The following is a 15,125-nucleotide window of genomic DNA, read 5'->3' as shown; positions in this document are numbered from 1 at the left end:
GCCACTGTGACAGGGAGTGATGCTGCCCCCTACCTCGAGTGAGAGGCTGAAGATATTTCTTCCCCTCTCCCCCGACTAGTTTTTTTGGGGGGGCGGGGAGGGAATGCGATGGCGGGGCTCCAGCTGTCCCCTTTATCCTTGCTTCCCAGGTGTGCACAGCCCTTCTCTGGGTGGCTGGGGCTTGTACAGCTCTTAAACACAAACAAACAAACCAACAAAAAACACCCAGCTCCTGGAGTCCTGGGATATGAGAATCTTGTATTCCTGCCTCTTCCCCCCAAACCCCTAAAAATTCTAGCCTGCACGGTTGTGGAGTAAAGCTCAAAACATAACCCTGGAACAAACTGCCTAGGGAAGTTATGGAAGCTCCTTCACTGGAGATTTTCAAAAAGAGGCTGAATAGCCATCTGTCTTGAATGGTTTAGACACAACAAATCCTGCAACTTGGCAGGGGGTTAGACTAGATGCCCCTTGCCGTCCCTACTAGGATTCTAACCCCTAAGGGCTCAAAAAGCAGAAAGCAACCCCCAGGTTTTTTAAATGTCATGACCTTTAGGGTCTGAGCTAATAATCTTTGCTTGTATGGGCTTGGCAATATTGCATACAATAAAATTCCTATGAGCCCCTCAAAGCCCTTTCCTCTCCCTCTGAGTCTTACGCACCTGGCCCATGCTTTGGGACTCTCATTCCACAAATTCCTGCTGGGAAAGGAGCCCTCCTCCAGACTAGGATAGTGCATGTTTCCCTGCCTCTTGTTTTCACTTGGGCCTCTGCCAACTGCAGTCAGTGCTGGGTGTTTACAGATAACTTACATGGAACCCTGCCTGCCCAGGCAAGTAGTTTCATAACTTACTTGACAAGCCAAAATAATTGCCAGGATTGGCCCAGAACCTACAAAGACGACACCTGCTCATGCAATAGAGGAAGATTCCAATCTGTTGCTGCCTGATTATGCAGATTTGTGTGTGTTTGTACTCACGGTTTGCTTAGTCAGATAAAGCATACAAAACTCTTGATTCAATCTTCAGTCTTATTTTTTTAAGGCATTTAATTCCTTCCCATTTCTGAATGCCCCTCTTTCTCCCTCCGTGGGGAAGGGGATGGAGTGAATTTGCTTGTTTAATTTTAATTATCCCTTTCCATTCCATGACCCATTGGCCCCTGCTAGGTTTGGCTATGTAGCTTTCATTAAGATGGTTTTAAATTTAACAGGAGCTGACAGGACTGGTGGGTGGGGCTGGGTCTTTAATACACTAGTTTGGGTCTTGTGGGAGGTGAGACAGCTCCAGGAGCGTAATTTACCATATTCCCCCACCCTGTCTATTTGTTTTATCTTGGAGAAATTTTAGCTGGATTAAGAGGGATGGGGGAGGAAAGCTGCATTGCCAGGAATGAGTAATGAATGGGGTTCCTTCACTCGCATCTTCGCTGGGTAACTGCTGAACATTACCGAAAGCAGAGCTCTAGCTCCAGGCAGCAGCACAGGGAATGGTGGGGTTCATAAGGAAGCTGGCTGTTTAACTCCCTGTTGCCCACCCTTGCGGCTTTGTGAGCCTTGTAATGTTTGGTGTGTTCTTTAAGCCCTAGCTCCTGGAGTCAGCAGAGTCTCCCCGAATCACTTTGCATTTGAAAAATAAAGTTTCTAGCCCGTTATGGTTTTGGAGAAAAGCTGGTATGTGCCCTGAGTGCCTTCGGGTCTAAGCCTGTAGTGTGCAAAGAGAAAGAAGCAATTTTTCCTCTAAACACCTTGTGGTATTTTGGGGCCTGACTCATGAATTTTTTGAATGCCTGGGGTTGGCCATGCTGTGAACATCATGACGTGGTTTGTAATGTTTCTTGGCACAGATTTGCATCCCTGCCAGTCAGCTGACAAGGTCAGAGTGGAGTCTCATCAGCCCCGTGTGCCTAGTGAGGCAATGTGATCTTCTATCTATGGTACTTGCGTGGCCTCTATCACCAAAGTACCTGAGGGCCTCGCAATCTATAATGCGGTTATCCCCACAATACCCCCGGGAGGCAGGGCAGTGCTAGTCCCCCCCCATTTTGGGAAACTGAGGCACCGAGACTAAATGACTTGTCCAAGGCTACATAGGAAGTCTGTGGTGGAGCAGGTAATTGAACCAGGTCTCCCAAGACCCAGGCAGCAAATTAACTATTGGCCTATCCTTCCTGTTGGACTGAGCTAGCCATCATGATGATGCGCGAGAGGTTGGGAACAACCCACTCTACAGATGACTCTGGCATGAGAACCCTTTGACCTATCATGTGGTTTTGTCTCTTACTGTGATGGCCCTTCCCCTGGTTATGGGCTGCAAAGTGTGGATCTAAACTTGCCCAAAGGTCTTGGCAGCAGCTTAGATACAAGCATTTGGTTGAGAACCATCCAATGTCTTTGACTCCAAGCACTCGGATGTCTTCATGGCAGGTGAGAGACCCTGAAATGTTAGGGACTGACGCTGAAAGCTGTTAACCCCAACTGCATCCTGGAACAGGAGAGCAAGTTTCCAGTTGCAACACTTCCCCCTAACAAATGGCCTGCAAGACCAGAAGACCTAAAAATGTCTGTTGCCTTGGAGCCACTGCCTTGGATGTTGCAAGAGCTACACTGGGGGGATTGGCACCATGCCAACCTGTAATCGGAAATCCTGCCCTTTAATTACACACTGTCCACTTTGACAGGCTAGAGTTGCTCCAGGCAATTCTCTCTTCTGGCCTCTTCTGTGAAGACTGAGACCCAAACAGGCAAAAGTTCAAGATTTAGGGATGGAACAGAAGAGATCAGCCAAGCAACATTTGGAACTCTCTCTTGCATAGTTCCTGCACGCTGAGAGTGTGGGTGAGAAATACCATTTTTCCCCCCCCCGCCCCGCCGCCCTGCCCCCAATCTGTTGCCTCAGACTCTGATGTGTAAGACTTGTACTTTCACTCGCTCTTCCATGGAGACCTGGATTACACTTAAAATTTAGATCAACCTAGCTATGTCGTTCCTTGGGGTGGGGAAATTCACACCCCAGAGAGCCAGAGCTATGCTGCCCCGGGACCCCAGCATAGATGTGGCTAGATCAGTGGAAGAATTCTTCCACTCATCTAGCCATGGCCACTGAGGGAGCTGGATTACTTACAGTGACAGTAAAAACCTCCTTCTGCGGTGTAGGAAATGTCTACATAGCGCTTGTAGTGTGACATAGCCATAGTCCCTTCTGTCCCTCTTGCCAGCCTAAAAACTCCCTTCTTAATCTGGCATGAGGCAGGTGCATTTATTAACCTCTGGTATTGCAAACCATTGAAGGAGAAAGCCTGTCTCAGTTTGACTGTCTGTACTTGCCTTCAGAATTAGGCTCTGAACAGGGCCTAGCTAGTAGTCATGCACACTGTTCTCTTTCCGCATCTCCCATCCCAGGGATGTGGAGATTTTAGTATTACAGCATGTGACTTTAGCATTACAGCCATCTGATCAGTGCTCAAAACTTCCCAGACATCAGTTAACCAAAGAGCTGAAGCTACTCCTATTAGCCAGAGCCTACTGTACAGGGGTAGAGCTGGGCTAGAAATTATTTTCCCATCCTGAGAACATCTTGAGATATCTGAAACCATTCAAATTTTAGACAAAAACTCTCAACCTCACACTGAAAATCCAAAAATAAGCTTTTAATTTGGATCAATAAAAACATCTCTGCTTTTATTTTTTAGTCTTATTTACTGAAGTTTCAAAATGAAGAGTCATTGACTAGAAAACCAAGCTGTCTGTCAAAGCCTCCCATTCTGACGTTTTCCTTTCCAAAAAGTTTCCAAGTCACCTGATGGTTTGTTTGTGAAACAGGGTCAATTTCAGTGTGGAAGAATTGACACTTTTCAGTGAAGAGGAGTTTGTCAAATTCCCAGCCAGCTCTATCCAGAGGCAATCGCTGCCCTTGTGAGAAGTCTCTCTTTTCTCTCCATCCCCTCACAAAAAAGCTGTGGGCAAGAGGGAGATGCTCAGGGGTGAAAGTAAGTTAGAGGACTTACCGGTATGCTGGAGTCCTGAGCAGGGGGCGTGGCCTCAACAAGAAGAGGCCTCAACTGGAAGAGGCGTGGCCTTAAATCCCCAGGCCCCTTAAATCTTGATTTAAAGGGCCAGGGCTCTAGCTGTGGTAGTGGTGGCTGGGAGCCCGGGGCCCTTTAAATCACCCCCGAGCTACCAGCTGCAGAGGCGGCTGGGAGCCCCGGGGCTCAGGGTGCGATTTAAAGGGCTCAGGCTGCCGCTACCGCAGTGGCGCCCCAGGCCCTTTAAATCACTGAGAAGCCCTGGGGGCTCCTGGCTGCCACCGCTACCCCGGGGCTCTGGGCTCTGGCACAGCTTTAAAGGGCCTGGGGCTCTGCTGTGGTAGCAGCTGCTGGAGCCCTGAGCCCTTTAAATCCCTGCCTGAGCCCTGCTCCCCGAGTCCTGGGGTAGTGGCGGCGGGGGTTTAAAGGGCTGGGGCGGGAGCGGGGGCTGGAGCTCCAGGGCCATTTAAATCCCTGCCACTGCTACCCCAGGGCTCGGGAAGCAGGCCTAAGGTGGGGATTTAAAGGGACCCGGTGGGGGAGGGTAGTGGGGGCTGGAGCTCTGGGGCCCTTTAAATCTCCGCCACAGCGCCGCCGCCGCTGCTACCCCAGGGCTTTAAATTGCCCTCTGGGAAAGACAGTCCCGGTACGGCGCACCGGCTCTTACTGGTACGCTGTACCGGGGCATACCGGCTTACTTTCACTTCTGGAGATGCTGCAGTTCTCACCAGGGTGCTGGCCCTGGACCCTGACTGGGGGCTCCATCCTCTTTGGGGCTAGCAAGTGTGTGCTAACTTAAAAACTTCCTCTCTGCCCACTGTCTCCCAACAACTGGAAAGGTTGAGGGTGGTCTCATTCCCTGATCTCCTCAGCACTGGGGAGGGCAGAGGGTTTCTCCATCTCTATTTCGCACTCCCCGGCTGCTGTAATAGGCAGTGTCTTTGCTAAAGCCGTGGCATTTTAGAGGTCCTCTCCAGTGCCTGCTTTAGCTACTGCTGGGTGTTTAGTTTCAAGTGGAACTGACCCTTTGCCTACAGGGTTCTTCTGAATAGCAGCCATGACAACAGCAAGACATTGGTAAGGTTTCACTCTGCTGCCGCTCCGAGCTTTCCCAGGCTGCAGCAGAGGCACTAGAGCTGCTTATCTGCTGATTCAGGAAGGCAATGCTACCTTCGTTCACACTTGGCTCCCATATATAAAGTGTCCCTGGCAACCCTTGGGGGGCTAGAAACATGGACTATTGGTTAGCAGAAAGCTTCTGTTCTGCACAGGCTGAAGGCACGGGTTGCACTTGCCAGTAATGAGGAGAGAGGATTTTCATGTTATGCATAGGATCCGCATACTAGTGCTAGGATTCACGCCCCTGGCCTCTTAGCACGCTGCTCTAGGTACGGTACCCCAAAGGGAGGAGCATGATCCCATCCTTTATGGGGCCTGATCCCCACCATTCCTAGTGCTTTGGGACTTTTGCTTTGATGACACTATTTCCCAAGGCCTCTGCTTTCCTGTAACAGAAACAAGAATGTGGTATCTCCAGATCTTGGTCTGGTAACATGGTCTGTCTCTCTCTCTCCTCCTTAGCCCTTCTGGAAAGGAGACGGTTTCCCCTCCACCACCAGTCTGGAAAGCTGTAAAAGCCACACTGATAGCACTCTGGCCTTGAGATATTTGGGTACAAGGAGCCTCTCTACTTGGGAGCGGTGGTGGGAGGGCGAGTCTTTCTCAAGGAGACAGGCTGGCTTCAATGCAGCTGGATTTCCTCGGGCTGCAGCTGGTGAAGTGTCACTCTGCCAAGGGAGATGTAAGTCACTGGGGTCATTCTCTTGCCCCTTTTCAACTCCTGGGGTAGCAGCTCCAGGGGAAATTCAGGGCAGGAGATCCTGGGTCAGTATAAACTGCTGGGAGACTCTCCCTTTCATTGCCCCACCGTGGGGTGGCTCTCAACTTGTGCGGGAAATTCTCTCTTCCCTGTGGGCTCTGTAGGAGGCACCAGATGAGACCCGTAGGCACCTAGCCAGCTTCTCGCCCCATGATGAATACATGCTGTAGTGTGTGAGTGCAGACTGCTGCCCTCTTGACTGTGCCATAGGCCCCATTCTGTTACCAGCTAGTGGAGATTCCCCTAGGTTCAGGCGGCAGGGGCACTGCTTTGGAGCAGGAAGCTTTGACCCCACTGGTGACCGTTATCAGCATGCTGCACACCAGAACTTCTAGGTTCCGCTGTGTCTGCATCCGCCTGGGGTCTCTTGCAAGCTCTCTGGGGTGGAGACTGCCTTGTTCATGTTTGTGCAGGTCCTGGACCATGACTGAGGCTCCTAAGTGCTACCACAATGCACCTAGCTAATGGCCATGGATTTGCTAGTGAGACCTTCACTTCAAAGTGCTCTTTTTCTCACCCTCTCCACCATTTCTCCTTCCTGGGGCTATAACCGTTGCTCCCATAGCCTGTCGGAGGGGAGTGCACAATACAGGCGCTAGCTCGGTGCGTCCATCTCCTTGGCGGGAAGCTCCGTGCCACGTGTACGGAATCTCTCTAGAACAAATGCGGTGATGGGCTTGCAGATGGGATGCAGAGCACAAACCGAAACGCCAGCCGCTCCGGGGCCTCTGGGCTGGCCGATCCAAAGGAGTGGAAGCAGCGCTGGCCAGGTCTGGAGGCGTTCCCGGACAGTTAATTTTTACTCTCCATATGCCAACGCTTTCTTTTCACGTCCTGTGGCTCATTCAATTAACAACCCCACAGCCTTCCAGATTTGCCATGGATGAAGCCAGGAGGAGGGCAGGAGGAAGTGCTGTCTAAGCACCATGATCTGAACCAAGCTGAACTACGCAGCTGAGTGCCTTGTTTTTAATTGCTTTTGGGGGGGGTTGGAGGCCATTTGCTAAGATCTGTCTTGGTCTGTCTCCTGAGGGCAGGAATTGCATGTCTCAGCTTATCCATTGCTTCCCCCTCCAGCTCCCTCCCCCCTGTTTGGTCTTAATCAGTGCCACAGCTTGGGGTGGGCGGAGGGTAGTGGATGGAGGGAAGAGCTGTGGTGAAAACCTGGAACTGGACGTTAGGGAAATGTTCCTCTTGGCTGCTGGAAAATGCTACAAAGCTCCAAGGAAAGGGCAATTCTCATGGATCACGAACTCCTTCGCTACTTGGTATCTCGCTTCCCTACTGCCCCTCCAACAGTGTCTATGGGAGCTGGCCATTTTAAGCCTCTTGAATAGGGGATTGCAAGCTGCCACTGTTTGGCAGAGTAAAGATGGGCAGAGCAGGCTCTGATGTCTTAATGCCAGGCAGGGCGGTAGCATGGTTGTCTGTCTGGTTAGAGCACAAGACTCAAGTTGGGCTACTGCCTGTTCTAATCCCGGCCCCATCACTGCTTTACTGGGATATTGGGCAAGTCTCTTAACCTGTCTGTGCCTCGGCAGATTTCTGTGTAAAATGTGGATCGTGCTTAAACCTGGTGGTGGTGACTAATCCGCTAGTTTGAAGTGCTTAAGATCCTTGGGTGGAAGGTGCTAGGGACGTGCGTGCATTACTTGTTAGTATTGCTCTGCCTATCCACCATCCCTAATTAGAATGGAGGTCTTTCAAGTTCAACATACACCAACTTACATCTGTGGCATGGTCTGGTGGACAGCTGCTGGGCCGGAATTCAAGGGCCGTGGGTGCTGATCTGAACCCAACTCTGCCATTGATGTAGTGTGTGACCTTGGGCAAGTCATTTCACTGCCTATGTTTCCCCTTCTGTTTTTAAAAAAAAAGGGGGAGGGGGAACTTTCCAGTGCTTTGAGATCTTGGGATGGGCTTTTGTCACTTGGCACCATAGATACACGAAGCAATATTCTGTACACTGGCTTCCTCTGAGCCTAAAGAAGAGTCCATAATTTCTCGAAATCCCCAGACAGGATGGTGCAAAAATTTGTTTCCACACCTCCAACCTGACCTGTAAAGAGTGGACAGTGCAATGCTAGTAAGAGGTAAATTCTGAAAAGGTGTTACCATCTGCCCTGGAGTGAGCCCACCTGACCCAGGAATTAGAGGCACTAAGGGTGTCTGCTTCCAGAACATGATTAACCTGGTCTATGCTAGACAGACTTCGCAAACACTTCCCACTGTGGCTGATGTCAAACAAAGAGAGACCATGGAAAGCTAATGTAGGCAATACTTATGTACTCATATAGAGGCTTCAGCAGTGCTGGGGTGGGAGGTGTTGTACAGCTCGTCTAGGGTTTTCAATATTGTCTCCTGTAACTTCTTTCCTTCCTTTGCCATCCTCCCACCCTTAGTAATATTGTGTACCACAGGAGCACCTAGAGGCACTGAATGGACTTGGTGCGGGGCAGCTCCTGCCCCAAAGAGTTACCAATCCAGACAAGAGACACAGGGTAGGAGGGTATGAAACTGAGGGGAAGTAACTTGCCAGAGGTCACACAGCAGGTCAGTGGCAGAGATGGGTATAGAACCCAGGATGAAATCCTGGACCAACTGACTTCAGTGGGGCTAGGACTTCACTCCAAATCTTTAGAGTGCTAGTCCAGTGCCTGAATTGTTACTACCTTGCCTATCTTCCCGACCAGACCTGTAATCCATCTCTTTTCCCATGGATGCTTTTTCTTCGGTGTCTTGGTGGAATTTTTTTAATATCACCTCATTCACTGGTGGCACGTCATCTGATCCGACACGCTGATCAGCTCAAGCCATGAGGGTTTTTTGTAATGTGATTCAGACTAGTCAACCATCTTGCTAAATACAGTGAAACTCTAATACTGTCTTTAAAAATAAAATACTAAGCATCAGCCAAAAAAAGTGCAACTAGGAAGTTTCCCTTTCCAGAACTTCGCTGTGGCTCTAACGGAATCAGACAGAGCCAAGGGATGTAGCCTCCGAAGACCTGTCAACTGCAGTGGAGTATGGATGTGGGAAGGGAATCTTATTTGTATGTACTGCAATCCTGAGTTGAGACACTAACTTGAAATCCATGCATCCTGCTGTGCAATTATTTCTAGCAAATATTAGTCAAGTACAAATTGCAAACTGTTCTGTCTTAGAGAGCTGTCAATCAAATGCTGCTTGTTATCCTAATCAACCTCACTAAAAATAGTGTCAAAACTTATTAGCAGGGAGAAGGGAGAGATATCAAACTGCACTGTAGAGCATCTGCAGCATGTTAACCAATGTACTCAAACTGCCAGCCAAAATACCCCCAGTGGGACGGGGAGGAGATGCTTGGTTGGCTGGGTCTGCATAGATCCTGGCAATAAAATCCTTTTTTTTTTCATATCCACCCCAGCGCAACAGAATATTAAAAAACAAAAACAAAAATCCCACGACTTTAGCCTTTGCCATACCCCCTTGTCTTGGGATCCTGTTAATTCTCCAGCTAAGCGGGGGCTGGGTCAGGTCTTTGATGGAAGATCTCAAAGGCAATCTTAGATGCTCAGGATCACTGTGTGCTCTCATTTCGTCCTTGTCTACACTGATTCTTTCTAAAACCTTTGACCTGTGCAGCTCTGCTAGTGGGAGTTCCCAGGTAAAACGTACAGGCAGCCACTGGTATTGAGCCCAGCTCTGAGCCAAGTTAAATACACCAGTGACTGATCTATTCTAATGCACTCGCCATCGCTAACATCAATGGCACTTCCTGGCTTTGTCTACACTAGCTTTTTTTATACAGGTTTTGTCATTTGGATGAAATGTGAAATCATGGGCCTGGCCATTTTCTCATGACAAAAGATCCCATAGCACTTTGAGTAAGGATGTTGCCCTAGCTAAACCCCAAATTCAGTAGTTATAGTCTGAGTTTCCCCTGAATTTTCATATAGGTAGTGTTGTTGCACTAAGTTTTAAATTGTTGAGCATTGTTATAGCTGCTGTGTTCACCCCAGAAGTGGCTGCATTTCAGGGTAGCTTAAATATTCTCTGTATATCCCCCCTCCTCTCCCGTGGATTGAAGATGTGTGTGGTGCTTTGAGATCTTCTGAAAGCTGCTATAGAAGTACAAAATGAGTGACTTGTGGATTTTTTTTTTTTAAACTCTTTGTGCCCCTGTTGGGGGGTGAGGGTTAGAGGAATAACTCTCTGAAAGTGGAACTCCAACTAATGACTACTCCAGGGAGTGACCTTTGTGGAAATTATGAGATTGGACACACACCATGTCTGTGAGAGTACTGGTGACACTTCTGAAAGGATTTGCTTTCAAACTAGAATAAATTCAGCCGAAAGGGGTCCAAGAGCCTGAGCATGGTCAACAAATGGAACCTAGGTGGTAGAAACCAGTTAAGACCTGAGCCTCCAGTTCACCCAGGGGTTTTGGATGGCATATTGGGCCTATCTGCTCTGCTGCTACTTGTGCTCTCTCTGGGGCCAGGACTTGCGGCATCTCTCACAAGCACTATGATGTCCTTGCCCAGCCTGCCCAGTAGGAAACCTGCCTCCGTGCACAGGGCTGCTCAGGCTGCTCTGTGCAGGCTAGTTGCGGGGTGGGGTCGGATCTGTGTCTAAACCCTCTGAGATGAAACCCACAGTTCCTCTGAAGAGACCCAGCAGCTCTGGATACTGCGCTGGCCCACCTGGCTCACGCAGGGAGCAGTTTCTTACACTGGTGACGATGCAGACACCCATTCAGGCAGACGCTCGCGTTGGATAGCCCTGGGCTGCCACAGACAACCTCCCCTTCCTTACCCTGTTGATCTTGATGAAGTGGAGCAGAGAATCATCCCCTCTTTACACATGACCGATCAGAGAGGCAGAAGTTGGCTGGCAGTTGTGGACTTCAGAGACCCACCAAGCTAGAAAGTTCTTGGGGAAGGTGAGGAGGGTGGAGATCACAGCCTCCCTGGCTTTGATTAGCCCTTCCCATAAGCTCCTCTTGGCCAGATGGGGAGGCTGATGGGAAGCCCCCCTTCATGGGAGGGCGGGGGTGGAGGGAGGAGGTGTGAAACTGATCTCAAGCTGGAGTACTGAAAGCTGCAAGCATGGGGCTATCTGTGTTGGGAAGGTGCCCAGGCAGCATCACTGCCTATGGGGCATGCAGTGAGCAGCATGTTGAGAACTCTGTGGTAACCTTTCACTTTATTTGTGTCTCAGATTCCTGAAGAGCTGAGGTGACTTCACATACGGCCACTCCACCCCTGTAGAAAGGCTGTAGCTGGACACATTGAGGTAAGACCCTTTTCCTTTTTGGGCAGAGGGGAGAAGAGGGTCTGAGAGTTCTGCAGTGACTATTCAACAGATCACAAAGTGAAAGTGAAATCTTCTACTTAGAGTCACTTAGATCCCGAGGCAATAGGCACCTTTAGCAGGGTGGACTTTAGCTAGGTCCCAGCTCAGGTACAGTGCAGCATGCATGGGAATGACGCACATAACCCGGTCCTGCCAGGGTAATATGTGTGGTTCGGTGCCGAGTGCAATGGGCTGCTGCCCTATGGAAGCTGTGTGGAGAAAAGTGCAGCTATTGGTTTGGTTTGTCTTCAAAACAGCTGGCGCTTCCAGAGCAGACACGACTGACTGTGCTAAACTGGGCATGATGCTTTTAGTTCTAACTGGCCTGTTGGACACACAGCTGAGGCCTTAAACTCATCCCACCAATGGCCTCAAACTCATCCATTGTGATTTCTTCCCTTGAGCTGAAACCATCAGAGAGCTCCAGCAGGCCTGAACTTGCCTTCTGTGCTAATCCAGCTGCGGAAAAGCCTGCCTTATTCTACCGTGTCTAATCAGCCAGGAGCAAGCGTTTGGGAATGCTGGCCGCTTTTGCACTTCACCTTTGTATGGAGAGGGGATGGGGGACTTTCACGTTAAAGATTCTGTGAGATCCTAATTGCTCACAAACCAGATGTGAACTGGAACCACAAATACGTTTTTCCCCATGACAATGTAGCGCTACCATTGTTTGTTTTGTTTTTTTAAACTGGGGGAAATGATGTGAAAAGCAAGAGGGTTTTTGTTTTGGGGGAGGATGGGCGTGAGAGGCAGGAAATGTACAAGTCAACAGATTCTGGTCCCTCTCCTGAAAAGTGACAACACTTTGTTCCCTCTCTCCCCACACAATCTGCTTTTCTGTTTCCTTATTGTATGGCTCTGCACGTGGTTTGGAACCCATATGAGACAGGCTGTAATTCTCTGGGGTAGGGACCATCTTTTTGTTCATATGTGGTACGGTGCAGTGTGCACTGGGCTCCTGCGTCAGGATTGGGGCTCCAAGGTGCTACCACAATACAGGTAGGCTGTAGTAACGGCTTTGGGGATGATGATTTAGGCAGCTTCCTTCTTGCACCTGAGGCTTGGACCCATGTTTGCAGCTTCCAGTTATCCAAGCAGGTCTCCTTCGTAGCATAGTGGGAGCCTGGAAAACTGTACTAGATACCAGTGCAGAGACCGTGGTGCTGTGCAGATGTTTGTCTCCCGCCGGGCTCACGAGGCAAAAGGCCTCTCTCATGAGGTGAAAGCAGCCATGTTTAGCTGCAACCACACTGAAGTTGGCACAGTTCTGATCTTGTGGCTAGGACTAAAGGCTCCCCAGGGAAGTGTCCAATATCTGTTTCCTGCTGGGGCTGATATTACAAGCTTCTCAGCTTGGTAGCTTCCTTTAAGCCCAGTAACTCATTTAACAAGGCTAGAAGAGCTGGAACTAGCTGTGGGAGGTAGCAGAGAAGCCAGCCTCCGGGAGGCTGTAGGCTAACTGGGCAGTAGATTCAACTAGCTGTATTCTCTCCTTCCTCCCTGCAACCTGTCTTTACTCCCTTCTCTTTCGTGGCTCATTCTTTCTCTCCCCCGCCTGGCAGAGTGTGTCTGGATCTCTCCGTCACCCCCCCCCACGTCCCCCCCCAAGACCTTTGCACACAGCACATTCCCGGACAGGTCATTAATAACTCCTTTCCCCCAGGCCTCCCCTGTGCCACTCTTTAGCAATACAAATTCCTTTGCTAGACTAACGAATAGGCATTGACCCTCCTGGTTTTATCAGGAGGGGGTGGCTGGAGATCTCCTTGTACAGCTGGCTTTCACAACACTGCTGCTGCTTCCTCCTGGATTGTAGGCAGAGGTTGGAATTTTAACCCTGTCCTTGCCTGAGCGTGGAAGCGTGGCTACCTCCAGCTGTTGGCAGTCAGGTTTCTGCCAGTGTGGCTACTGATTGCCCACAGCCAGCTCTTGGTGGGCCACCATTAGCTGGAGGGTGGGCGTTGCCTCTCGCTCTTTCAGAGGCACAGCTCTTTCTCCAAAGGTTGATTCGATGACTCAGCATGACTTCTATTTCGCACAGGGAGGGGAGGAAGAAAAATGTTTTTGGCAGCATCTCCAGCAGGGGAGAGTGACGTTGGGGTACCACCTTGCAGTGGGCCCTGGGCCTACTAAGAAGCCAGTGGGCATCCAAGGAATGTTGAGGCTCACTGTATCAATTGCTGCTGGTACTTTGATCCGATGGCCCTTCCCTATCTATGCTGTGCTCCTACAGGGTGTAACTGGTGGAGGTTTCCTGGGAGGAGAGGAATGGGGGATGGGAGGGTGGGCTAGCTGCCTGCCCCTCATATAGGACTTACAAATCGGGCATTATAAAAAGCACACCTGAGTGAACTTGCCATTCAGTCCTTCTCTCTGTCGCCCCTCCTCCTAGTTTGGGTTGCCAGGGGAGGCTGGGCTCCAGGAGAGGACCTGCTGTTGGATCGGTAGGGGTGGCCAGTGTAAGGGGAGCTGAGCTGGTGGCATGGGGGATGGGATCGAACACGGGACAGAGGAGACCTTGGGAAGTATGCAGTGTAAGTAAAGGAAGAAGGACCCAGGACAGGTCTGAGCTGTTCACCTCTCCCCCACCACACCACTGAATTCTGCCCCATTCTGAGCCTGCTGTCTGACTGACTTTTCTTCTGTGCCTCCTGGCCAGTGGCCCCGTATGTGCCGTTGTTTCCCTCTCTCCAGTCAAGCAGTAGAACGAAAGGCAGAGCCCTACGACACTTCCTTTTTTGGTCTGTGCGTCCTGTCTCTGCAGCCAAAGCCCTAGAAGCCCACATGAGCGCGAGGCCAAATTAGGCCTCATCAAAGCAGTGCCGGGTGTGGTTCAGCACGAGTCTGTGGGACCCCTTTTTCAAAGGGGTAAACCCGTGGAGGGATGGGGGTTTCCAGCACTCAGGACTCTAAGCCAAGGCACAAACTGTGCACTTGTGAAAGGTGCTCGGGGTGGAGCCCTCCCTCTAGAGGCTAATTTGTGTCCTAGACTCTTGGCCTGGATAGTCCCTGACTTGGAGACGCCGGATACCCTTCCACACTGGCTAGTGGGCTGCAGCTAGCTTCTTGCTCTCCTAGGCGACTTCCCGACATAGGCTCCAAGGTACGCCAGCCCAGCATGGCGGCTTTCTCAGCTGGAGCCTGCCGGCGGGGCTCGTGACGTGGGGCAGTGGTTCAAAGTGGGTGGGGGAAGGGAAAGTTCGGGACTCCTCTCTCCCAATGAAGTCCCTGAAGATGGACAAGGACTCTCTTGAGAGTAGGGTTGCTGTAGCGTGCCCCACTTGTGAATGGATGGGGTGGGGGAGAAACACGCCCAGGAGTCTGAAACAAGGGCATCAAAACTCCTGCTGCCTGTTTGGGGCCTAAGCAGATCAGAAAGTGTCTCCAGAGGTGACAAGTAACCGTGGGTCTAGCCATGTCGGAGTGGCCATTGCTGGGTGCTTTAGACGAAGGCCTGCCTCTTTCCCCTCTCCACGCCCCCCCACCCCCCCCCACCATACACCAGTTCTCTGACACAAGGTGGGAGGTTGGCTCCTGAAGTGAGGGGATGATTGGTCCTGTTCAACTGTATTTTAACTAGTGTAACTGCAGGGGCGGGTCTTACTCATGTAAAAAGCCTGGCCCTTTTCTGAAGCCCATTTCAATGAGTTGTGGTGATGTTGTACCCATGAGCGCCTGTGGGGAACCAATTGCTGTGTGAGCAGTACAGTGTCAGTCCCACCTCCTACTCCCGTTGCCCATTGTCTTTCCCAGGAGTCATTCTCTCTGGGCCAAGTTCACTGCTAGTGTAAGTGATTTCAGCAGAGGAAGAAAGAATTTGGCCCATTGTCTGTCTTCTCCTACCACTACACACTGATCTGGGGAAGTCCTAGTGAAATACTCTGAC

General features: G+C 50.5%; 1 protein-coding gene across 4 annotated transcripts in view; it reads left to right on the top strand.

The window, feature by feature from the left end:
• SRC (SRC proto-oncogene, non-receptor tyrosine kinase) overlaps window positions 1-15,125 on the top strand; it is a 71,950-nt gene that overhangs the window by 22,798 nt on the left and 34,027 nt on the right. For 3 of the 4 annotated variants that reach the window (XM_037915447.2, XM_037915446.2, XM_043526773.1), the window contains exon 2: window positions 11,105-11,179. The gene's annotated coding sequence lies outside the window, so the exon portion shown is untranslated. Of the gene's footprint in view, window positions 1-5,624; window positions 5,825-11,104; window positions 11,180-15,125 lie in introns of those variants that run through there. The other variant, XM_043526772.1, reaches the window with a different exon arrangement.

This window comes from Chelonia mydas, chromosome 13 (assembly GCF_015237465.2).
Source record: "Chelonia mydas isolate rCheMyd1 chromosome 13, rCheMyd1.pri.v2, whole genome shotgun sequence".
Taxonomy (NCBI): Eukaryota; Metazoa; Chordata; order Testudines; family Cheloniidae; genus Chelonia; species Chelonia mydas.
The sequence above is the reverse complement of the archived record's forward strand: the minus strand, read 5'-3'. Positions and strand labels throughout refer to the sequence as shown.